We start from the raw sequence: 25,835 nt of genomic DNA, 5'->3' as shown, positions 1-25,835 counted from the left end.
ACTCCTCCTCTGTAGACTTAGCCCAACTGTAGCAAATTAATTAGTTTTGTGTCAGTCTCTCCTGATAGACTGCAAACTCCATGAGGGCAGGAATCAGACCCATTGTGTTCATCCCTGTATATTCAGCACTCAGCACAGAGCCTGGCACATAACAGAGGTTCAATAAGAATTTGTCAAGCACAGGAAAGAATAAATAAAGGAAGGTCCTGGCCTGTGGGGCCTTTCCATTGCCTGCCATGGTTTTCAAGACCCTGCAGCATCTGCCTCTACCCCCAGGACTTCCCTCCAGGACCCCTTCCCTACCCCTGTCATATCAACCTGGGGCCAAAGGGGCCAATCTGTTACCCGGATACGCTTGCCTCCCCACTTTCCGTGGGTCACTTCTCTTAAGTCCTCCACATGATGTGCTTTTCCTCCATTCTCCTCGCTCCAAGAAGCTTTCTCAGATTACCTATGGCCTCAGTCCCCGATTCAGATACTCTTTCTCCCCCACACACCCACTTCTCAGCATGGGTGTGCTCCATTCATTCAGCAGTATTTACTGAGGATCTACTATGTGCTAGCCACCGGGTGCTGAGAATTCATGGAACAGGCATAATCCCTGCGCTCAGGGACCCTACATTTCAGGGGTGAAACAGAAAAGTAAAATAAGTAAGCGAACAAGCATATACATAAATGCAGTCGTGATACCTGTTATGAAGAGAGCTAAAGTAATTGCAGACAGGATGGATGGGGACCCATTAAACTGGGTGGTCAGAGAAGATTTCTCTGAGGAAGTAACATTTGGGCTGAGATTTGAAGGTAGAGAAGGAGCCATGTGAAGAGTGGGTGACAGTGTTCCAGAAGTGGCTCAGTCACCTGGGTGTGCATAGCAGAATCTCAGGGATGGGGGTGGGAGAGTGGGGAGGAGCTTTCTCCAAACTACACACTTCCGTCTTTTCCACGTTCTGAAGACTCCTACCTCTCCAATGCAGAGGGCCATTGTCTAAAATCCTTGGGGAAGCAGCATCGGCCTCATCTGGGAAGTGGTTAGAAAAACAGAATCTCAGATGCCACTCAGATCTACTGAACCAGAATCTGCATTTTAAACCACATCCCCAGGTTATTTGTATGCACAGTGGTGTTTGAGAAGCACTGATCGAGATAACACCTCAAAGCTGGAACAGACTGCTGCGAGGACATCAGGAGACTTGGGGAGGGTGGGGTTGGTGGGTGGTTGTTGAAGAATTTGGATTTGAATCAGAGATGAGGTCTGAAAGTGTGCATGTGTTTGTGTAAGTGCCTGTGTGTGTGTGTGTGTGTGTGTGGTGTGTGTGTGTCCTAATGACTGTCAGCTATGGGAGACTGTGCATCTCCAGGCCCTTTTCCTTCCATGGGTGTGAGTTACAGGGGATACATCTTTATTCCACTGCCACAATGACCCCATTTCCACCTACAGCTGTGAGCCAAACAGAATCTGCCCGCCTCTGGGTGGTGGGGACACCTCTGAAGCAAGGCAAGACAAGAAGATTCCTTGGTCCTGACCTCCGGCAATCCATTTATCTGACCTGAGTCTCATAAAGGCGTTCTGATGAGCCCAATCGCTTGCTAATGGTTATGAGCTGAGATCTGGGGATTTATGGCTGGGGCTTCAGTGGCCACCAACAGCAGCAGGGCTGTGCACAGGAGACAAAGCACTGCATGGCTTTAGTTCATAGAGGCCCATGCCAGGACCACAGTGGGGACCCCCCCCCAAATTTGGAGCAGAGGACACTGCCCTGGGTGGGAGGAGGTGGGCTGAGGAGAAAAAATATCTCTGGCTGAAGAAGTCCCAGGGATGAAGGATGAGTGTCTGGGAAGCTTGTCCAGCTTGACTGGGGGATAGGGGGCCAGAGGGCAGGGGGAAGACACAGGAGAAGTGGGTGAAAAGGGCAGTGGAATTGAAGCTAGTCAAACTGAGATTCCAATCCTTGATCTATTGTTTACCAGTGTGTATCACTGGACAAATCACTGATCTCCCTGGGCCTCATTTTCACTTCTGTAGGTGTTAATTGTAGTATTATCTCTTAGGAATGTGAGAATTAAATGAGATAGTGTTTGTGAAAGACACTAACATACCAGTCATGTGTATTTAAGCGGGCCAAGAGATTGGATTCTAATTCCAGCCTGGCACTAACTTGCTGAGATTTTAGCACTGGCTCTGTCACCAATGACTTTGTGACCTGGGGCACATCACAGACCCTTTCTAGGCCTCAGCTGCCCCATGGATACTAAGAGGGTGCTGAACCCAGCGTTGCAGATCCCGCCCCTCTTCTATGCTCTGACCCACCTTCTCCCCTATGTGCCTGTATCCTAATCTTGAAAACCTGGAGACCTTTAGGGACCCAGACAGCAGCCAATTTGATGATGTTTACTGAGCACATATTATGTGCCTGGCACTGGGGCCAGGAACAAGGGAAATTAGACCCGATCCTTGTCCTGAAGATGTCAGGCTCTAGTAGGTAGACAGACTTTAAGCAGATAATGACAGCATCACGTGCCAAGGGACAGTAATGTACAGAACGAAAGGTAGTCTATATTTATGGGAGAGAGAGGCATAAAAGAAGAGGCTTGAGCTGCTTTCTAAAAATGTTTGTTGTGGAAGATTAAAAACATATACAACAACGGATAGAACAGTAGAGGAAAGCTCTGTGTCCTCATCACACGGCTGCAACAACGATGGCCCCACGTCAGTCTTGGTGTGTCTATTTTCACACCCACTCTCCACACCCAAGCATTACTTTGCATGGAGCTGGGTTGGTTTTGAAGGAGGAACAGCAATTCCCCGGTGGACAAGCACTGGAGACAAATGCCCGCGGGCAGAGCGGAATGCTGTGCCCAGAGGCACTAAGCAGTGCCTGGCGCTGGTGCATCCAATCTGAGCTGGAGGTGGGGGCAAGATGCTGGGCCCCTGTGCATGTTGGCCCCTGGGCTATCTTTTGTACAGTGTGACCTGTCACTCTTTTTGGAACTGGGAGTCTCGAAACAAGTCTTCCTCAGAGTCAAGGCAGCACAGAGCCGGCCCTTTGGCAGCAGGCAGCGAGGAGGCCCCGCAGGCTGAAGGCGGCAGGCCTTGGCGGGCCGAGAGCGCGGGGCACTGGCACGCACGGGCCCCGACGGGCGCAGTCGGGCCCTAAGCCTTAAATATTACCCCGGAGTTTTCAATTATCTCTTCTTAATGGATTTGCAGGGGCTCTTTCATCAAGCGCGGGGTGGCTGGGTGTGGGGGTGTGGGGAGTGCGCGGCGAGGGCTGGAGCTGAGAAAATGGCCTATATTTCAATATTAAAGCCCTTTACGATCGTCAGCAGCATGAAAGATGCTGCAAATAAAACGGGGCCGCCCGCGCCAGCCTCTCCATCTCGCAAGTTTTAATTAACGCTGAGGGGGAGGCGGCTGCCGGGCGGGTCGGAGCCGGGCCGGGGCGGATCGCCGAGCCTCCTGGATCCCCGTCCCGAGCGTGAGCCGCGGGGACCTCGCCGGCCCGGCCTGGCGGAAGAGGGACGTGGCGGGCCCCGAGTCCCAGGTGAGGCCGCGGAAGATGGCGGTACATGGCGAAGGCGGAGACTGGCGGGGAGAGGTCGGAAGGCTGCTGAGCGGCGGGCCAGGGAGCAATCACAGGATGTCACTGAATGCAGATGGCTGCTATCAACGGGAAGGGGACTTCTGGCCAAATGGCTGAGCGCTCCCCCGCACCCCTCCAGCGTCCTTCCTCTGCTTCTCTTCTTCCCCCCAACGGTCCTCGCCCCCCACCCCCGACCCGTCCCACCCCACACGCGGTTCTCCACCAACTCCCCTTTGCTGGCACCCTGTGGCTCCTGTTTCAGGGAGGCTGACATGCTTCCTGTGACCCAGCGGCTCGGGGTCCCCGTCCTCACGGCCCCTGTTCCGGGACGTCTGCTTTCTCCATCACTCCCTCGGCTTCCCGGCCGGCCGGGCCCCATCCTCCAGCCGCGCGGAGCAGCGCGCACAGAAGCGCCACTGTTCTGCCTTGGCAGCCGCCTGGCCCGACAGCTTGTGCCTGAGCAGCAGACCCATCCGTCAGGCGGGAAGGATGGAGCAACGTCCGGCTGCCCGCTCGGGGGACTCCCCGGGGAGCCACCGCTGGCCTGGGCCCAGACTCCTCTCTTCCCCTCTCCCCACTCCCCCAAGCCTGCCCCCAACTGCCAGCTCAGTATATATTTCTGTTTCCACTCCCACCCCTCCTTCCCCCACCCTCACCCCCACCTCATATGCACACAGCCCGGGTCTGAGGCCCAGGAGAATCGCCTCCTCTCAAGCGTCACACTGAGGGGCCTACCTACATCCACATGGCAGGGCGTAACTCTTTGGCTTAAAAGGATCCAGGGATCTCAGTGGTCCACAATCTAAAGTTAATCAGCCAACCAACACTCAGGGTTTGAACCAAGGACTTTGTGCAAACCTTATAGAGTGGAGGGATTAGAAAAATAATACAAATGAAAGACATGGTCTTTGTTCCTGGGTATTTACAGGTACTTTATGCTTTCTGAAGCATTTTGCAGAAAAAGAAAATTCTCTTCTCATTGTGCCACAGAGCTTGCAAGCACCAAGACAAATTCTGTGTTAAAGCAAAAAGAGAAAAAAAATTCTCTTCTACTTTCTTTTTGGTTTGTATTTTTTTCTTCTCGCCAATTTGTGATAATCATTTATTAAGCCTTAAAATAGTGCATGCTTTTGCGTATAGTTAGGAAGACAGAACGCACACAAACGGTATAGGAAACAAGGACAAACTGCAAGTGCTGCTGGTCTGTAGAGTAATGGAAGAAGGGGTGAGAAGTAAAACATATTTGGCTTAATCAAGAAGGACTTCCTGGAGAAGGGGAGGCTGGATTTTGAAGTAGCATGGTAATGTGAACTTGAAAAGAAAGTCCCAGATGGGGAAATACTGGCTCTAAAGCAGGACCAATTTTATATTTAATTTCGGGTTGAGGAACAGATACTCTTGACTTCAACATATTTTCCCTGACAATAGAGTAAGTTGAAAGAAGACTTGTGCGACAGCAGGAAGAATTTAGGGCAGACAGTGGAATCTTCAGTAATGCTGGAGATTAAAGTGAATGCGAGGGACCCCAAAGCACCCTTCTCCCAAGGAGTCCTCCCACACTTGGCTAAGTGCTATGGGAGGGATGCCTGGACTCAAGGACTCAGTCACCACTTTCTGTCATACCATTAGAAATTTTGGATGTATCTTCTTATCAAAGGGAGGACAGGCCCCACAGCATCAACCACCAATCGTGATATGGTTGGCGGAGAGAGGAGAGAGAAGCAAAGATTCTCTCCCCCTCACCCAGATTATAAGGGGAGAAACCGAGGTCCATTTACTCAAGACAAGAAACATTTTATTGAGTACCTACTCAATGTGGCAAGCATTATATAAGGCACTAAAGATCCAGAAATGATCAAGGCATAGCCCCTGTCAACAAGATGCTCATAGTCTAGTGGGGGAGGCAGTTCACTCATTCATTCCATCATTTGATCAAAAACAAAAGTAGAATTGAGCACTCACTATGAGCCAAGCAGAGTTGCATGTGCTAGAGAGGCAACTGTGAACAAGACAGACCCAGTCTCTGCCCCCTCAGGTACAGAAGACAGGCACATAACAGGCGGTTATAATTCACAGTGATGAGTGCTACGAAGGGGAAAGGACAGTTACCATGAGGGGGAGGAAGCACATATGAGGGGCATCTGTCCTAGTCTGTGAAAGGGGACATGCGGATGTTGTAGAAGACGCACCCCCAAATCTGCCTCAAAGGGTGCATGGAAATCAGTTGCAGGGTGGCATGAGGTGGTACTCTAGGTAGGCCCTGAGTTTGTGGGCCTGTTCAGCATCCCACCAGGAGCTTGTAGCCAAATCAGGCCCAGGCTGAGCTTTCCTCTAGTCACAGGATGGCACTGGCCTGCACTAAAGCAGCTCTTCCAACACCAGCAGGAAAATCCAGACGATAATCCTAACAGAGCCAGACAAGAGAATGAGGTTATCAGTTTTCCATATTCTGCTAGGAAGCTTCTGCCTCAGGGCTAGGCTATTTGGAGAGGCTGGGGGGGCAGGAGGGCACTGTGGAGGGTCTTACTCTTTCCACCCTCTCCTCACTGATAACAGTTTTGAAACAAACCAGATTTTAAATTAAAAAAGCAAGTGATCTGTCTCTCTAGCTGCAGCTGAATATAAATCAGGAAGAGAAAGAATTGCCCTCCCCAGAAATGTTTCTACGTCCCTAGTCCTAACCATCTCACTGCACCAGCCATCCTACCTCCACCCACGCCACTTCCCTGGAGCTGCATCTATAAGGGCAGGAGTGAAGTACAAAGCAGAAAAGGGCATTCAGGGGAAGAGAACAGCTTGGGCAAAGTCCCAGAGGCAGGAGCACCCGGGGAACTGCAGATCCCTCAGTGTAGAGATGAAGCTGCTGAGGAGGTTAGCACAAGCTTATAAAGGGCCCATAGTATGCCAGGCTAACTAAGGGGTGGGGACAGTGAGGGACCCCTGAGGGTTTTATGGTTTAAATTTTGACAAGTTTTTTCACAATATAGAAAATAGAGTAACATAACACTCTTGTACCCACTACGCAGACATAAGCTTTGTTAAGCTACTGTTAACACTATGTCAACTTTGCTCTTGAGTTTCAAACTGCCCAACTGTTATGATAGAATTAGCTACTTTACATTTTTACTCCATATTTTTAAAAAGTCTTTATTTGAGATTTTTGGCAAAATGCAGGCAAGGATAGAACTGGGTTTGTAAGATCATACTGGTTACCAAGCAGAGGATTCCAGGTGACAGGAGGACCAACGATGATGACAGTGGGAAGGAGGGGACAGAGTAATAGATGTTCAGTAGGATAATCCACAACATAGGTCTCTGATGGCAAGCCCGTGAGGGCAGGGATTTGTTTTGTACATTCTGTCTTCGGCACCATGAACAGGGGCTGGCTGTTTGCTGGAGAAACCAAATAAAAGTTTGTTGACTAAGAGAAGCTGATAAGGGCAGAGTGATTCAGGATGACTCCCAGATTCCTAGACAATGTGAGTAGCTGGATGGTGATCTCGGTCTCCAAGATGGGGGTCCCAGGAGGAGAAGCTGGATTGCAGGGAAAGATGAATCCAGAAGCCCTCTTTGTGGTCCAGAAGGAAAGAAGCTGCAGACCAGACTTCCAGTCCTCGGGGCTGAAAATCCTGTAGCAGGTCGCTGTTGAAGGCTACAAAGGACTTGAAAGGACCCAGAGATTGCAAAGCAGGAAAGGTTTAGTCCTGCTGGGGGCAAAGAGATGGTTGAAAAACAAACCAAATACAAAACCTGTTTCCCGAGAAGGCCAGCAGGCAGGGCCCAGCTTCTGCATTCCCCACAGTGAGTGTCTGTTGCCCTTTGTGCGGCGGGTGCCGACAGCCCATTAGCCAAGGCAGAGGAGGAGGAAGAAGGCATAATAAGTGATTCTAGAATCATAAAGACCTTGTCAGACGCCCACACTTCCACCTTTGCTGCACTCCATATTCATCAACAAGACGGACAGGCGGGGTGCTCATAATTGCTCTCTAGGGACTTATTCTTGACCAAATCCAATCTCTCTACTCAGGGAAGGATGTGAAACATAACCTGCTTTTCTACTCTTCAGACCTGGAGCTCTGGCCCTTCACCTCAAAAGGTTGCCTGCTGCAAGGATCTCCCTCAAAGCCACTGCCACCCCTTCCTTCCCTGACACCCCCTGCCCCAGGCCCAGCTGTCACCCACCCTCTGCTGCTAATTCACCTATAAACAGTCTCCTGCCTTGTGTCTCCACTCAGTCTAGTTCTTCTCCTTCTCTGCTACATTCCACTCCCCCAGAAGCCTGCCCCATCTTTCCTATCACCCCCAGCACTGACTTCCTGAACTGAGTCTAGATGCTCACAGCTCTGTTCTTCTCTGTCTTTGTCCCTCTTTCTAGCCCATCACCTCAGCCCTCAATAGATTGGTCTCTCAAAGAGAGTTCTTTGAGTCCTGGCTATGGTTAAGTGTCATTTCCCTACTTCATCCCTGGGTTCTGGGGCAGGAATGCTTTTCCCACCCCCCTACCCCCCACCCCTGTCTGGGAGGAACAGAAGGGTTACTTTGGTTTTGTTTGATCTGTCATAGGAAGGCCTGCCTTCCTGTCAGAAATGGAGCTGTCATGGATCTAAGTCACTTGGTTCTCTTTCCTAGGAGGACTTGCAATTCAGACTTGTTCTTTATTCAAGTAATTTTAAATATGGTGAAGCAGTGAAGTAGGTGGAGGGGAAAATCTTCAGATCACCTTTCCATGAGCCTACTATTTTAAAGTGTGGTGGGATCTACAGGAAAGCATCCTTGTCCTCCGGATGCATCCCCCAGAGTCACCAAAGGACCAAACTAATGATCCTCAAACTAGGCTGTGATCAGTCCCCGCACCCCACCTTGATCTTGGGCAGGCTTCTAACTTTAATCAGAGCAATACACCCTGCAGAATATCACTTCCCTTAACCCCCACACTGAGCAGAGCTCTAAATCATCAGAGAATCAGACTATGTAGACTCTGTAGACCTGTGAACAGGTGTAGACTTGACACAGTCCACAGAGTCATGTGACTTGCTCTGCTAACCAGGGTTCTTCCTCAGCAAGGAAACTACTGGGACTTTTTTTCCACCTTTCCACCTGTTCCACCTGTATGCACTGTTAATTTCTCTACAATTAACATATATCACATGTACTATTAAAAAGAAAATGTAGGGCCAGCCCTGTGGCTCACTCGGGAGAGTGCGGCGCTGGTAGTGCTGAGGCCGCGGGTTCGGATCCTATATAGGGATGGCCGGTGCGCTCACTGGCTGAGTGTGGTGTGGACAACACCGTGTCGAGGGTCGCAATCCCCTTACCGGTCAAAAAAAAAAAATGTATCTTTAGAGAGATCAGGAACTAGGAATGTTGGGCCACGGTGGTACATGCTGCTGAGTTAGGTAACACAGCCCCAGTTAGGTGTGTGTCCTGTGGATGTTCTCATGAGTCAAGAGCCACTGCAGGGTCCTTTAAAAACAGGAAGGGAAGCCTTGATCCCTGGGCAGTGCCAGGGCTGAACCCACAGAGGGCACCTGCAGAGGATTAGAGTGAAGGTACTGGAAAGAGAGAACCACGAGAAGCAAGGCCTGGATGGTCAGATTCCCTTCATAGTTATAAAACTTAAAAGCATCTAAGTCACAGGCAGATTTTGGGTTTTCCTTAAGAATCCAACTAATTTTAAGTGTTCTGCTTTGTAGCTTTCTATAAAGTGTGACTATTCACTTGGTTGGTGATTAGTGGTTCAGCTAGTAATTATTAATCAAGAAGGAATCAGAAATAAGCATCATAAATTTACAATGAATATTTCATGTTCTAATGATAAATGTGAAGGTGAAACAGTGGGAAGGTAGAAATAGAATTGTTATTTGTTTGTTTTGCTCTTTTAAAGAGTGAAGAAGTCAGAAATCCTGGCTCTTATCCAGGCTCTGTCCCTGACATGGGGCTTTTCAAACTTTTCTGCCTAAGTCCCTTTGATGTGATGGAGAAGACAATGAACTTTTACTTCAGCAGTCTGGGGTTTAGCCTGAAGGGCCATCAGCAAGGACCAAATTCTTTCTTTTTTTTAAAAAAAAAAAAGTTTAATTAACGAGTAGGGGCTGGCTACTAGCTCGGCTGGTTAGAGCACAGTGTTATAACACCAGGATCAAGGGTTCAGATCCCCAGACTGGCCAGCTGCCAAAAAAATAAATAAATAAAAGAACAGGATGCAGTATACTCATTATTTACATTATATAAAACTGGAATTAATTTATTAATAGGAAAATGGGACCAAATTCTGGGGGGGTCTTAAGTTTTAGCTTTAAAATTGTTCAAACTTTACATTTCATTACATAATACATTTTGTGCATTTTAATACTAAAATGATGATTTAAACTATTTGCCATCAAAAAATTTCTGTGGTCTTCAGAGAGGCTTCTTGTGTATCCTGTGACACCCCCAGCATGCAGCCACTGCATTGTGGCCCCAGGACACTTGCACACAGGTGAGAGGTGCAAGGCCTCACCAAATTTTGAGTATGTAGCCACCCCAAATAAGTCCCTTCTCTTCTGTTGATTTTTTAATTTGTCAAATTTCCCTACCACTGACCCAGGTTATATCTCTAAATGCTACCACTTAGTAAGCACTTACTAGATGCCAGGCTGTATGCCAGATGCTTTTACAAGCATTATGTCATTTAAATTATCACAATCACCCGAAGCTCAGAGAGGTGAAGTAGCTTGCCTAAGGTCACAGAGCTGTAAAGAAGCAGAGTGAGGATTCAAACGCCTGTCTGCTTGGCTCCTAAGCAGACTGTGGCCTCATTGCTGCCTCTTGGAGGCCAAGGCTGGAACACCTGGCTGAGTGAGCAGTGGCCTCCCGGGGAAAGAGACTGCTGTGGTACATCTTGAAAGAGCATGAGTGTAATGTAGCAAGAGTCAGAAAAGCTAGGTTTAGGTGTAGTTCTGCCCCTGACTAGCTATAGGTTCTTGAGGGATCCCCTTAGCCCCTGGATCATTATCTACAAAACTGGATAGAAAAGGTTGTAAAAGGGACAGTGGAAAAAAGATGAGTGTGGGCCAAGCCCGTGGTGCTCTCGGGAGAGTGCGGCTCCCTCCGTGGGTTCGGATCCTATATAGGACTGGCCGGAGCACTCACTGGCTGAGCGCGTTGTGGACGACACCATGCCAAGGGTTGTGATCCCCTTCCCGGTCATGAAAAAGACAAAAAAAAAAAAAAAAGAAAGAAAAGAAAGAAAGAAAAAGAAAAAAGATGAGTGTTGAGTCAACATCCGAGGTTCCTTTCTTGCTCCACTGCTTACCAGCTGTGTCATTTTAGGCAAGTGGCTAAGGCTCTAATCTCTCGTTTCCTCACTTCCAAAATGTGAAAAATAATATCCACCTTACAGGGCTGCTCCGGGTATTAAAAAAAATATATATGTGAAACACCTGGAACGGTTTGGCATGTAGTAGTCGCTCAGCAAATTCTTCCCAATCATAGTGACCCTTGTAACAGTAGTACTGGCAGTACTACCCATATTAAGAAATTGTGGTTATTAAAATGACAGAAATGTGTGGGAGCAATCCTACAATGTAAGACAATCCCTTAAAAATAAGGAGCTGGAGAAGTTCCACTTTCATGTACCCCCCCAATAGTTCTGCCTAGAGTTCCTTCAATGGGTAGAGAGGAAGTTCAGCCTGGAGCAGGTTTAGACAGGGGAAGGGAAGATCCAGGTCCTTCTGCTAAGCCAGTTTGGAGAACAGAGCATGACCCTCCATGAAGAGAGATTCTCAAGATCTCTCCCAGCTTTAACGTTGGCTAAGTTTTATTCTGTGACTTAGCCAGTCTGCCCTAATTCCTCAGTGTGGGCAGGACCTCAAAAGACCACCCACCAGTGTCTCAGTGAACATGTGTGTCCCCACCTTGGTAGCCACACACCAGACACTTCCCAAAGTCTAAGAGATGGGGATTCTCTCCAAAGGGACCCTAGGTCTTGACCAAAGACTGACTGTCCATCTTCCTGTTGGGGCCTTGCAGAGCCTAGAGGGAGTTTTCCAAAGCAGGTGAGCCCCCTGAGTGGCCAAGAGGCCGTGGGTGGGCTAGGTTAGCCTCTCCCTGGGCCTTTTCCCCCTAAATTGGTGTCCCAGGCACCTCTCCTAGTTTGGAAAGCAGATTATTTATGGCTTATTTTTGACACCAGATCATCGCTGCCCAAGTTTCATCAATTTGTCACTGTTTTTATTGTCAGCAATTGCCCATAACTGGAGCACATTTAAAATGTCATTGATCTTGGTATTACAGTGTCATAATCTGACAGTAATAGGTGTAGCCAGCACAGGAAGCCCAGGCCCTGAGATTGATGGCGTTCAGCACACCAATTATATTCTGTCCATCTAAGTGATAAAAGAGTACGTAGGAGGCATTCAATAGATAAATTAGATATCGCTCCCAATTATGTCCCTTTATTTTATGGAGTCATATGCTCCCCTTAGAACTTTTTTTCTTCATTTGGCTTATAAAGGAGCATTACTTGACCCCCAAAGACCAGGACTGCCTCCCCTGCCTGCTCTACCTTGTGTTTGACCCTGATCCCTCCCCACCTTCTTGTAGCCTCTCACCTGGACTCTCTTGGGAGCTCACCTAGGAGCCTCCCCAGTGTAGTGAGTGGCTCAGGTGTAGAAGGAAGGAGGTGGAGGTGTCTGGGGAGGAGTTGGACCAGGCCTTTGGGAAGGAGTAGGAGGTCTGGAAAGTCTTTTTTTTATGTGACACTGGTCGAAGAAATGAGATCGGGAGAAGAGCTAAAACACAGGTTGAGATCCTCCCAGACACCAGCAAAGCCTTTGGATTAGTACGAGTTAATGGCTATGGCTGGGTGGAAGACGGTGGTAAGAAGTCCTCAGGACGTGAATTCATCTACTCCCCTGCCTTCGCTCTAGACTGAGTTGAGACAATTAAAACCTTTCCTCTGGAGAACTTCCTAGAATCTCCCGACCCCCATTCCAATCCACATCAGATGACTTCCTAGCTTTGCCACTGTAATAGGAGAATGATACTGGCTTTCCTGGGGAGGCAGCGGTCTCCCTGCTTGAGAACTAGTCCCAAGAGCAGATCATTTCCAAGAAGAGAGCTCACCCGAGGCAGGGGAGGAATGCCTGGCCAGAGAATAGAGGTACAGTGAGGGGGTCACTTTATTTGGGGCCTGGCTCTGAAGACAGCCTTGAACTGGCCCAGACCCCTGTTCCCACATCCTCCCATGTCCCCCTGAAGTCAGCAGGAAACACAGAGGAGGCCTAGGCACCAGGTGGAAAACAGTCATCCAGTATCCATTTATAGAGCTTTGAAAGAGAAAGTGTCTATGGGCTGGGCTGCTCCCCATAGCCTGTTGCCATCTCAGTGTTATAAATAATCCTGGCACTAAGTGCCCTGTTATACTGAAGGGAAGTAGTTCTTATGAGTGAAACCTGAGAATGTGGGGCAGGGGAGGAGGGATGCTGGGGGATGGGGGGAGAACTGGGGAGCCATCACCCCAAGGTTCCCCAAGTGGACCCACAAGCTGGTGATAGATGAATTTCTGGAGCAGCAGATGGCATTTCAAGTGAAATGTTTATAGGAAATGAGTGTGATTTAAACAACGTCTTGGCCGGTAAACACCAGGCAGATGGGGGGAGAGGGCAAGGCGAGCAGTGGAGGAATCAAAGGCCCGGAGGCCCCCAGTGTTAAGTAGCTGTCTGAAGCTCTGCTCAAACGCACACGCCAGCTTTGGTCTTAACATGTTTTTAAGAGCTGGTTATGATTTCCTCGAGGGCGGCTCAGATTAAGACTAGAGTGGAGCCCCCAGCTGAGCGCCTTCAATAACTGTCCATCACATCCTCTTTAGAGACAGCAGCCTCCTCCCCTTGGCTCAGGGAGCCTGTGACTTGGGAGCTGCGAGGCTGCGCTGCTTTGTCAGCCGGTTCCCAGGCAGCACAGGGGCTTGTCTGCCCTTTGCATGGGGCCCTGCCCTGGGTGTTGGGGCAGATCCTGGGGACAGGAATTGAGAAAACACACAACCTAGAAAAGAAGAAAGAAAGTGAAGAGAGCAAAAGGATGGAAGCAAAGGGAGAGGAAACGTTCACCAAATTCGGAATCCGGCTCTTCTCATCACATCCCCTGCTGCCACCCTGGCCCAAGCCACTCATCTCTCACTTGGATTCATGCAGTAACCTTTCAACAAGTCTCCCTGCTTCTTCTCTAGCCCCCCTGCAATTTATTCTCAATACGAAAGACAGAAGAATCACTTAAAACCTTCAGTCATGTCTCTCCTCCCCATTTCACTCAGAGTGAAAAGCAAAGTCCTTAAGTTAGCCTGCAAGGCCCTACACTATCCACCTCATTACCTCTCTGATGTCACCCCCTCCAGCCACACTGGCCTCCAGGTTTCACAAACTTGCCATGCATGCTTCTGCCTCAGGGCCTTTACACTGGCTGTTCTCTCTACTTGGAATACTCTTGCCAGTATATCTGTGGGGCTTACTCTCTCATCTCTAAATCTTTGTTCAAATATTCTGTTCTCAATGAGACCTCTTTGACTACCATATTTGAGATCTAAGACTTGCCCTCCTTCCTGATCCCTTTCCTTGATCTATTTTTTTTTTCTGTAACAATGATTAGTTTCTAATATATGATATAATTTACTTATTTAGTAAGTATATTGTTCATTATCTGTCTCTCCCTGCTAGAATGTAAGCTCCACACAAGCAGGCGTCTTTCTCTGTTTTGCTCACCAATGTATTCCAAGAAGCTGCAACAGTTCTCAATAACAGTTGCTTAATGAGTAAATGCAAAGGATGAGGTTAGCCAGGGCAGGGTTTGGAGGGAAGGGGGGGTGGGGGCAACCTGGCTTGGGGTTAACTTATGACTTATCTCACGGCAGGCCTTGTATTAGAATCTGAGAGTCAGAGTGATGGGCACAGTGCAAGAGTTGGGCCAGGCCATCACCAAAACTCGGGAGACTCAGTTGGCAAAGGGACTAGTCTGGATTTGCCCCCTGAATATAGTGGAGGACTTGGCTTTAGGTTGGGACTTCACCAACTTCATGGCCAAAATATACTCTGGCATAATAATACCTAGGGATGTGCAGGGCAAGAATGACATGTTTGGAAATGGGGGGTAGACTGGGAATTCAGAAGCCTTCAAGGTGGGAGGAGGGTAGCTGAAAGAGAGCAGAGCAGGCACGTATCTTCTAAGTCTGGAAAAATGATCAAGGTGGGATTAAAGGATCTGAAGGAAGATTGTGTATGCAAGTGAGAGGAGGAAACCAAGTCACCAATGGCTATCATCTCAAAGAGGATGTTCCATCTCCACTGAGGGCAGAATATAAAGCCATGGCTGCACCTAAAGTAGAAGGAACTGGAGTTAGACAACAAAAAAGACCTCCCAACAATGCAACAGGTAGTAGAGGGAAGGCATGGGGCCTTGTTCTATGGAAAACTTGAGCAGGACCCAACTGAGTACATACCTCAGCCAGGATAACACAGAGGGCCCTGTGGGTCTGCAAGGCTCTGGTGTGGGAGTGTGGGGGACTAGAGCCCTGGAGAGGGTTCCTGCTGCTGCCTGGCTCCCGACACCACCCTCTCACCTGCAAGGCCTCTGAGCTCCTACAGCATGCACCCATTTGCCTTCTCTCTTGCACTCGCATTTCTGCATCTTACCAGAGTGGAAAGGGGAAATCGAGAGTATCTAGCACTCCAAAGCCCCACCAGTCCAGGTGTGTCCCTTTACTATCTCTCCCCAAAACATCAATGCTTGACTCAGTTTGTGGTGACTTCAGGGTACAAGCCAGGAGAAGCAGAAAATATCTTTGGAGGGGTGTACTGTGATTATAATGGAGAGAGGACCTGGGTGGTCTGGGAGTTCTGAGGATAGGAGGGAGACTTACTTGTCATTGTATAACTTTTGATGCCTTTTGAGTTTTGAACCATACACATGCATTTCCTATTCAAAAAATAAAATAAAATAATTACAATCAGACAAAAGCAACAACAACAGTAATAACAACAAAGAAAAGATTCACATTAGTGGGAACTTGATGCCTGTAACTGTTAGCCTGAGGACAATGACCTGGCCCTTCTTGCCCATGTGCACCCCCCTCCTCATCAGGTATCTCCATTCTCTGGAGGTTCAGAGAGGGGCATGGCCAGGCTGATGTCACAAAGCATTTAAGACTATCGAAAGTCTGAGGGTTACATGTCCAGAATCTCAGTGTTGACTTTCTCTTCTGGTCTTCAATGACTGGGTCTACCCATTGACCTCTTCATGTTTTTTGCAGAACTGTGTATATGCTACACATTAACTTCAATGAATTGTTTTAAAAGCTGCGTTATCTTAAATGCCATCTTTCTGAGGGAATCATCTCTTTTACAGAGCTCTCTTCTGTCCCCCGGTGTGGTATTTGATAGTTTAATTCCCTCCCTTCCTGCCTCCCTGCTCTCCACCATCCTCCACCACCAAAGTGGCTCTCCACTAAAACTTGACCCTGTTCCTGATGAGACATGTGACTTTGAGCAAATCATTTAACCTTTCTGTGCTTCTGTTTCTTCATCTATAATTGAGGATCCTGACCTTCCTCTCACGGCTCTTCATTCATTCATTTGTACAACAAGCATGTGTTCTGTGCCAGGTGCTGAACTCGGCACTGAGGATCACATGAGTCAGTGTATGTGAAGCTAGTACAGAGACAGACAGAGTTATTGCCAAGGCCTCCTTCTTCGGATGCTTTTCTGGCTGGGCACTCCAACCCCATCATCTGGCATGCCCTTGGAGGAATTGCTTCACAGTCTACTCCCAACTTCTCAACTACTACAACTGCTCCTGGGATGAAGCTAACATCCTGCTCTGGAAGAAGTGTCAGGGACTGCAGGGACCAGCTTTCCCATTTGGTTAGATCTTGAAGGCATCAGTTTGCCTGCAAGTAGAAATAATGCTGAAATTTGTCTATGTGGCTTTAGTCTGGAACTTCAGGAGTGTCCACCTGTCTTGTTCTCTGGGGACCTCATCCCAAAGAGTTGGGGCTGGAATGAGGGGGTGGGAAATGGAATCTGTCCATATCTCAGCTCTGCTCATTTCTCTCCTTTCCTGAGTCCCGTGCTTCTCTGAGGATTGGTACAGAGCTAAGATTCTGGGATTGGAAACTCACATTTGCCTCCCACCAAATGAAGGCTGGGCTATGGAGGAAAGACAGCCCCTTCTTTAAAACACCTACCACCACCTCAGATAGATACGCATAGAGGAAAGGGACATTTCCAGAGCTCTTGGCAGTTCTCCACTCCCAGCCTGACCACTGAGGACTTGGTGAGCATCACTGGGAGGGAGGAGTGTTTGTAGAAAAAACATGCTGCTTCAATCCTGGTCGTGACAAAATCCCATGACAAAATCCTAATGACAGACCATAGTGGCAAGGAAGGATCAGATTTAGGAAGGAGGCACTTCCTGATTGTCAGGGAAGGGGTTTAAGGAGAGAGGTTGTGGAGATTTGATGGATTCACTCAGACGTGGTCTTCCCAGAAGAAGGAGGAAGGATGAGATGACCCGGGAGTTACAAAGGATTCAGGGATTCATGATATTGCAGAGCTGGCAATGACTGTGGAGGGCACCAAAGACATGTCAGTTCATCCATGACTACAGCACCAACTCATAGACAGTGCTATGGGTTGAATGTGTCCCCCCAAAGTTCATGTGTTGGGGATTTGGTCCCCATTGTAACAGTGATAAGAGAGCAGGAACTCTGAAAGGTGGGGCCTTTAAGAGGTGATCGGTTCATGAAGACTAGGCTCTCGTGAATGGATTAATCCATTCATGGAGTAATGTTAATGGTTTAGACACAGGAGGGGCACAGATGGTTTGATGAGTGCAGGGCTGGCCAGTTAGCTCAGTTGGTTAGAGGTCAGCATTACAACACCAAGGTCAAGGGTTTGGATCCCCTTGCCAGCCAGCCTCAAAACAAAACAAAGAAACAAAAATAAGGAGAGCAAGTGAGCATGTTAACTCTTGCTCATGCTGTTCTCACCATGTGATACCCTGGTCACCACAGGACTCTGTAGGGTTCCCACGAAGAAGAAGGCCCTCACCAGATATGTTCCCTGGACCTTGGAATTCCCAGCCTCTAAAACTATAATAAATAAATTTTGTTTTCTTTACCTAGTTTCAGGTATTCTGTTATATGCAACAGAAAATGGACTAATACAGACAGGGACCAGGTATCTGGAACTCCAAACATGTCCAACACAATGCCTCACACAGGGCTGACTGGAGAATCTGACTGAAGAAGACAAGTCCTTCCCCGGAAGATGGTGCCAACTCCATGCATGGGGAAGGAAAGCTGCTTTAAAGTAACTGTGGCTGGCCGGTTAGCTTACTCGGGAGAGTGTGGTGCTGATAACAGCAAGGTCAAAGGTTTGGACCCCTGTATCAGCCAGATGCCAGAAAGAAAGAATGAAAGGAAGGAAGGAAGGAAGAAACCCCAGCAAAAAAAATGGTTCCAGACTGCAGAACCTGGAAGTACTTCACATCCAGCCTCAATCCTGCTTACCACAACTTGATCTGATCTCACTGCAACCTGTGGGGTTTGTCTATCCCCAGAGTACAAACTGAGCAGGAAATAAGGGCCTGGCTTTCGGGCCTAACCTGTTGGCCTATTGGCCAAACTCTCAAGCACCTGTCTCAGATCCTGGGTGGTCCCATGGTAAGTGGAGGAGGGGGCTTCTTCCATGGAATGTCCTCACTCCGTGAGGATACAAGCAGAACAGCAGAGGGCAAGGAGGGTTCAGTGGCCAGGAGAGGTGGGGTTCGGGGAACCCCTCCTGACTGGGGGTTAGGGAGCTTCTCTGGATGCTCAGCCCTTCCACCTCCTGAGCAAAGACGGCAGCTTCTGGAGAGCAGAAATTGATCCCGCATCATTTCGGCAGCCGCAGTGCCCAGTGCAGAGCAGATGCTCAAAAGACACGGGCTGAATGAATAAATGAGCCTCGGGGCCAAGAGATGACCCAGCCAGCAGCTGGAGTGGGTCTTTGGATAAGGGATTCCCCTCTCTGAGCCTCAGTTTCTTTATCTGTAAAACGAGGGGATTGTAGTAGATTATCTCTAAGGTTTTTTCCACCCCTGACAATCTATAGTTTTCTATTTCCCTTGTCTCATCTGTTCCTTTCCAATTCTCCCTCCACATCTTCTCTTTTCCTCCCCCTTTAAGTCCTTCTCCCCCACTTAACCCCTCATCTCTGCCCCCCCGCTTCTCAGTGTCTCCCCTCCCCAGCCAACTTGCTCCCCTTTCTCTTTCACAGGTGTTTCTCCCTCTCCTTCTGCTTCTGGTGATTCCTGCCTCCCTGGGGCGGTCCGTGTTGTGCCCCCCCACCCCATTCGCTCATTCTAGCGCCCCCTACACCAACCTTAGATCCCGAGGGGAGAGACTGGAAGAAGAGGCGGGGTCTTAAAGCTCAGCCCGTCCACCCCCTGAGGGGTGCCCCGCAGCGGCCCCCCGCCGCCCCAGCCCGAGCGCGGCCAGCCCGCCCCTTCCTCAGCAGCCGGTGCCGCGCCGCGCCCGTGCCCCACGCTAATGCGATCTGGAGAGACCCGGGCGGGCGGCGGGCAGTCTGGCCCGAGCGTCCCGGGCGGCGCTGATGGATGGTCCCCTGACAGTAATCGCAGAATGAGGACGCGCTGGCGACGCTCTCGCCCGAGGCCCCGCTGCTTGGCGAGCCAGGGGTCCCTCCCTCCACAGCGCCTGCCTGCCAGGCACTCAACTCACTGGGCTTTGGGGAGGCCGGACCGCTCCAGGTTAGGGCCGAGGTGTGGGCTTTCCCTGCCCTTTCTCCTCCAAGACACTACTTTCTGTTCTGGAATACTCCTTAGTCCACACTGCATCCGTAATTCTGAACAAGCTACTCATCTCCTTGAGCCTCAGTTTCCCCTTCTGTATAATGGGAAATAATGGTCTTTTAAAGCCTGGATGGAGAGTGTTGGGAGCACAGGAGAAAATACTGAGAAAAATTACCACTCTCCCTTAAAGTAGAAATCGATTCTTACTTCTAGCTTACAGTGCTCAGAATAATCTGAGCTAAATGTATGAGGCTGAATAAAAGCTGAGTGGCTATTCACACACAGAATATATGTTTATACAGGTACACATGTCATAATGTTTTTAGGCTAGTAAATATAGTGGAAAATAGGAGATGGCAATACCAGTGCTGCTTAGACCTCTTTAAAGAGAAGAACATCAGCTCAAGTATTTCTCCAGGGAGATGACTGCCTCCAGCAGGACTTTCTCCACTCTGCTAAGGCCCACCTACCGGTCTAAGCCCCCATCCCCATCCAGTCTTGGGATCTGCTGCAATCCAGGGCTAGGCTGAGGTGTTGTGAGGGAAGAGCCCCCTTGGAGAAACATGTCTGGACAATTTCCCAACCCCTCACCCACCCTCAGGTGACAGACTTCTAAGGCTCCTTCACTCCTCCACCCCCAGGGGATCCCCCTTGGGCATGGCCCTGTGGGGGGCTGGGGGTGAGAGTCCAGAACCAATTACAATTCTGAGAGCACACCCAGACGCTTCCTCACTTCCTTTTAACCTTTCCCTCTCATCAGAAGCCAAATTGAGTTAGTCTTGAGTTTTGATTTAATTCCCGAAATGGAGTCATAATCTGCTTAGTGTCCTTTTTCCCAAGTGCTGGATACTGAAGTGTGTGTATCCAGGGGGGGAGTTAATGAGAGAGCGGTGCTGTGGCCTCTGGAGAAACCTCATACACACTCACATCCCAAACAACACCAAGGAGCAGGAGACATCTTGGCCCTGAGTTGCTGAGTGGGACTCTGATGATGGTGATGATGCCTCATATCTATTGGGCACTTAACTTGTGACAGGACTGAGTGAGACCCTGTATGTGCATTTCTCACTTCATCCTCACCACCACCTTTCAGGGAAGTACCATTCATATTCCCAATTTATGGATGAGGAAACTGAGGCTTTAGAGAGATTACACTGCATCTTACAGTTATTAATTAAATGGCAGAGCCCGAATTTCAAATTACACAGACTACAGAGCCTGTGCTCTTAACCACTTAGCTGTGTGACCCCAGGCAAGATAGTTAACCTCTACATGCCCCTGTTCCCTCATTTGCAAAACACAGATAACAAGCAGGGATAATAAGATACTCCCTTCAGGGTTGTTGTATTGATTAAATGAGATAAGGTATCCACCATACGCACAGTAAGCACTCAATTGTTTAGGTGCCCTAAACACTGGGGCAGGATTGGGCAAAGGAAGGGGTGCAGTGAAATTGGGTGACTATTAATCATGAATTGTTACTGTTGACAATAATATTTATCATGGATTGAGAGCTTATCGGGCACAGGCAATCCTACAAGATAAAAATTGCTATGCCTGTTTTACAGATGAAGAAACTGAGTTTCAGATAAATTAAGTAAATTGCCTAAAGCCATCCAGTTAATAAGTGTCAGAATAGAGCTTACATTCAAACATTAGGCTCCCAGACTCCAAAGCCTGCTGCTCCCAGGGCCCTCAGTGTCACCTGAGATCTGCCTCTTCTGGGGAAGGTAAGGGATGAGGCCAACAGCCCAAGCCACATCCTCTACCATCTGTGAACTGATTTCCTCCAGGTAAGCAATGTTTTCTTAGGGCTTAGGGGATGTCTTGGGGAGGAAAGTAAATAAAGAAGCAAATAAGACAGTTTCTCCCTCTCCAAAGCCAATGTAGAACACCCTCCCTAACCCCCACTCTCCCCACTCGCCTGTTTCCTCTGTGCTAAAGTTTGTGGTCATTAAATAGAAGAGGAGAAAGTTTGAACCAGGCATGAAATATTTATCAGTTAATTACAATATGCAGATTCTGTTCCTGGGGGTGATTTATCTTTTTGGAAATATAGGAAAAGATCCTGGAAACTTGTATCCTAATTGCTTGGCCTATTATTGTACCAACCAGGTAGAAACTCCATTTACTATGTAACTACAAATTTTCCCACTACTGGAATAACTGCCTTTGCTACTGGTGGTCTGGGGACCACATGCTTTTCAGATGAGAGAGGGACCTCTAAGAGGTAAATCTGTCTATTCCTCTGTCTCCTCTTCGGGTGGCCCCTTACTAAATTCTAACAGCTGTAGAAAATGAAAAGGATGAGAGTCTCTGAGATTCCGGGATCTCAAAAGAAGCTAACCCTAAGTGACATCCTCTTCCCACTGAAGCGATGTGGTTGGTGGGGCGGGGGGTGCCCCATGTTGAGAAGAAGCTCTCAGCTGAGTATGTGTCCTCTCCCTGTTCTGGCAGAAGTGGCAGTCCTCCTCCTACCACTTTTACCACTTTCTAGGGCTCACATTTCAACCTCTGGCTGCACATTAGCATCACCTGGGGAGTTTTTAAAAATCCAGGTGCTCTAGCCCTATTCCAGGCCAACCAAAGTAGAATCTCTGGAGATGGGATCCAGGCATCGGTATTTAAAAAAACTCCCCATGGGTTCCAATGTATAGCCAAGTTGAGAGCTTCTAAGGCTGACAGAAGAGTATGGCTTCCTAGTAAATGGGCCCTGCTTATCTGCAAGACTATGTAATTTTTATCCGTTTCTTTCAGGTGCTGGAGGAGGCAATTCCTTCACTTTCATTGGAATCCAAAGAGCATCCCTTTCTCTCTTCACAAGAAGCTTCTAATATTAATAACTACCATTTATCAAGCTCCTGCTGAATGCTAGGATCCATGCAAATAAAATTTAATCTGATCTACACAACAACTCTATAAGGTCAGTGGATATGTCCATTTTATAGATGTCTCAGTGAGGGGAAGTAATTTGCCTATGGCTGTACAACTAGCAAGTGTCAGGTCTGGGATTTGAATCCAAAACCCATGCTTTTAACCACTGTGCTACACTGCCTCTCAGTTTCTCAAGGTTGGAAGGAAAGGGCTTCAAAGTCACCCTCTGAAGGGCTTAGGGAATATCTTGAGAAGGGAAAGAAAAGAGGCAAGAAGTGTAGAAAGGCAGACAGGGGCTTCACGTAGGTGGGGCATGGAGGAAGGAATGGTGTGTGGGGATAGAAGGAAGGTATGGTGAGTGGGAATGTGCATGGGAATGGGGCAGTGGCTGAGGAGAAAGCTGGGGAATGGTGTCCAGAAGTGGGAGGTGGCAGTCAGAACATCTGGAACAGTGAGTAGTGCCCACCATGGACTGGGTAGCTGGAGAGGGGGAGGGACCTTGTGTCGGAGGAGGGGTCTTTGTCAGGCATGCAGCAGTGAGGAATGCCCCACCATGAATACTAAGGGCAAGAAGAAGAGAAAGGGCCAGAGGGGGCTGGGTGATGTTTAGCCACTGGGGTGATTAATGGGGGTGAACGGAGGGTGAAACTCAAACCCTTCGAACAGAAATGGTGGGGAATGGTTGTCCAAGAACAACAGTGCACTGTTTCATGGAGAAAGCCAATGTCCAGAGGAGGCGCGGGGGGAGGACGACAGGCACAGTTGCTCCTTCCCTTTTTTCCCAAGGTCTCTTCATTTACCAGCACACAGTAAATTAAAACATACTAGCCAGCTCCAGGGGACCCTCTGGCTGGGCTTCCTACCTTCCCCCTGGCTTGGGAGAAACCAAGAGATGCTGAGGCGGCTCAGGGAAAGAGCAAATGCATTTGGGGATGGAAGTTGAGATGACACGTGGACCACCCCACTGGTGGGGCATGAAGTGGTGATGTGCTGGCTGGGCCACTGGCTTCCCTCTGGTAGGCATGAAGAGATGCATGGGGGTTGGGACCCCAATGTCCTAGGGAAAGTGGTAGTGTTCATAGAGCAGTTTTTAGAGCAGCCCTGGCCTCAGGGAGGGAGGAAGGGTTCCTTTTCCTTGAGAGAGAGTAGAGAGTTGGAGGAATGGGGAGAGAGGGCTTCCCTTAGCCCTGGGTTTAGGGTGTTGAGCTGAGTTTGAAGAACAGAGATACTTGTGGGAAGTAACAGGTTTGAACTGCCCCCCCCCCCCATTTCCTACTTCTGTCTCTTTCTCTAGGTGCAGCTGTTGGGAGCTGTCTCTCCTGCCCTCCCACCTGCATTTCCAAAGAGCAGGAGAAGTGGGAAGAGGTAATGAAGACAACTATTTCAGTGCTGAGGGAGGTGAGGTGAAGGCAGGGATTTAGATGGAAACTTTGTCATGGAACAGGAGTGATTTTCTCCCTCTCTAGGTCTTTACAGATGTGAAACAACTGATAGATCCCGCTGACCATCTGAGTGCATCCTCAAGTCTGTGCCTCCCTACAGGGGGGCTGGGCGGGAGGAAAGAAGCTCAGGAAAAGGTATCAGGTGTGCATTCAGGGGTCCCCAGAAGGTTGAGGGAGGCCAGCATCTCCTTAGGGTCGGGGAGGCAGAATGCCCCTTCCTGATCCCAGATTGCTTGGGTATTATGCCTGGGAGCCTGCCACCTGGCCTTAATTCCTGTCTCCACACAGAGCTTGGCCAAGCTGCTTCCCCTGTTAGAGTATCATTCCTAGTCCCACTCTGTCTCTCCAGGAGCCAAGCCTACACAGCACTTTGAAATCTGAAATTAGTGGGAGGTGGTTGCATTGAGTACAGATACTCCGTGAGGTGCAACATGACTTGACTGGTAATGAGGCAATCATCCCACATTTTGGCTAAGTTCAAAGGCTGCCTTCATGAGGGGCCAGGCCTCAGTTTGCTTGTTACAGAGGGCAGGTGCAAACAGAGGCTGCCTTCTGCCTCACAGAGGAGAAGGAAACAAACAGGTCCACTAGAGAGCAATGGTCACGATCAACGGTCTTAATTATGAATTAATAATTCATAATTATTTTAGACTTGCAGATAAGCACAAGCCTGCTGGAATTATTTCCCAGGAAGGAACATAGTCAGAGGGCGTGGGAAGGGGACTTCAGTGCAGCCATTACTTCCAGAGGCCATTAAGTTCCTTCCTCTGCTTCCCAACAAGAACCTGGAAGATATTCATTAGCTTCCTTGGCTGATCCCTCCTAACAGCTACCTACCCCCCAAGCTCCTAAACACAGTGCCACACTGCTTATCCATTCTTCCTGAGGCCAGACGGCCATGCTGCCAAAGTGACCTCAGAACCAGGACTCTGGATTTCTGTTATCTGCTCCCTGTTCTGCTATTTCTATGTGGAGTCCCCTGCAGAAGCAGCTGGTGAGGAGTGTTCCAGGGAGATGTGGCCATCTTCCCAGCTATTCTCCCTCTCACTTCTCACAGGGATTGCCTAGGAGTCCTTATAATGTGGTGGAAGAACTCTGATTCTATGGGAGAAGAGAAAAAGGGAGCGCCCTTTTAGTGTGGATACCTTTGGTTCCTGGATTTGGATTTGAGGGTCTGGCTCTGCCCTCTTAAAACATCTACATGGCATCAGTAATGAAGGTAGGGCCTAAATAGGGTTGGGAGGCATGCAAACGCCAGACCCAGCTCTCTGCTGCTCTCCTTTACAATGCTCAGAATCCCAAATTCCCACTCCAGGGGATTTAAAAACACCTTAAAGGAACCTGAGAGAGCCACTCAGACCCTCACGGCTCCAGGGGATCTCCTTCTCTCTGGGAATCTGAAAAGGAGGAGATGTTCATGTTCTTCCAAGTACTCAAAGCCTTAGACCACAAAGGGGCCTTACCTTCTGGACATTAGGAAATCCTTGACCACCGTCTCTGCTGTGGCACTACCTTCTCCCAAAATACTAGAAGGAGGAGGAATTAGATCGTGGACTAAGAAGATGTGGGATTAGAAAGGATTTCCAATCCCAACTGTACAGCCTTCCTTCCCGGCAGCCTCCTCATGTGCATAGAATATACATGTCAGGCTAAACCTAGGGATGAAGAAAGTTAGAACACTGGGACCTAAAAATGTCCTTGTCCAAATCTGTGGGTACAAGTGCACACTTGAAAAGTAGCTACCCAGGCAAGGTGGCTGGTCGGCCAAGCACACCCCAGAGGCTACTCCTGCCATGGGGACAACACACGCCCTGCCCTTCACCAAGCTCTCTCCGTACCTGGCCCACTTTTGGTCTCAAAAGGAAGATCAGTTAGGGGGTGTAACCCAAGTTATCCTGATAATTAACTGTGGAAGCACGATTTGTTTTTTCGAAATGCCAGTCCTTTGACCTCCAAATATAAGAGATCCTCAAATCCCTTCCTTAACTCCCTCCTATTCTCTACCACCCTCCCCCAAACACACTCAAATCCTAGTTACAAAAAATCCCAAATGTGTGTTTGGGGGGGGGGGGGGGGGGGGGGGGGGGGGGCGCGCAAGCATTCCTGACCTACCATT

The 25,835-nt window shown here is 48.9% G+C and overlaps 1 long non-coding RNA gene across 1 annotated transcript in view; it reads right to left on the bottom strand.

The window, feature by feature from the left end:
- Positions 1–6,712: 6,712 nt before the first annotated feature.
- Positions 6,713–25,835, bottom strand: part of LOC103593194 — a 22,999-nt gene continuing 3,876 nt past the window's right edge. Inside the window, exons 2-3 of the long non-coding RNA XR_550721.1 lie at positions 15,472–15,527; positions 6,713–7,285 (exon numbers count right to left, since the gene is read on the bottom strand). This is a non-coding gene — a long non-coding RNA (uncharacterized LOC103593194). The remainder of the gene's footprint in view (positions 7,286–15,471; positions 15,528–25,835) is intronic.

The sequence above is a fragment of the Galeopterus variegatus genome, unplaced genomic scaffold (genome assembly GCF_000696425.1).
Source record: "Galeopterus variegatus unplaced genomic scaffold, G_variegatus-3.0.2 Scaffold60, whole genome shotgun sequence".
NCBI classification, from domain to species: domain Eukaryota; kingdom Metazoa; phylum Chordata; class Mammalia; order Dermoptera; family Cynocephalidae; genus Galeopterus; species Galeopterus variegatus.
Note: the sequence above shows the minus strand (reverse complement) of the source record. Positions and strands in the feature narration are given on the sequence as shown.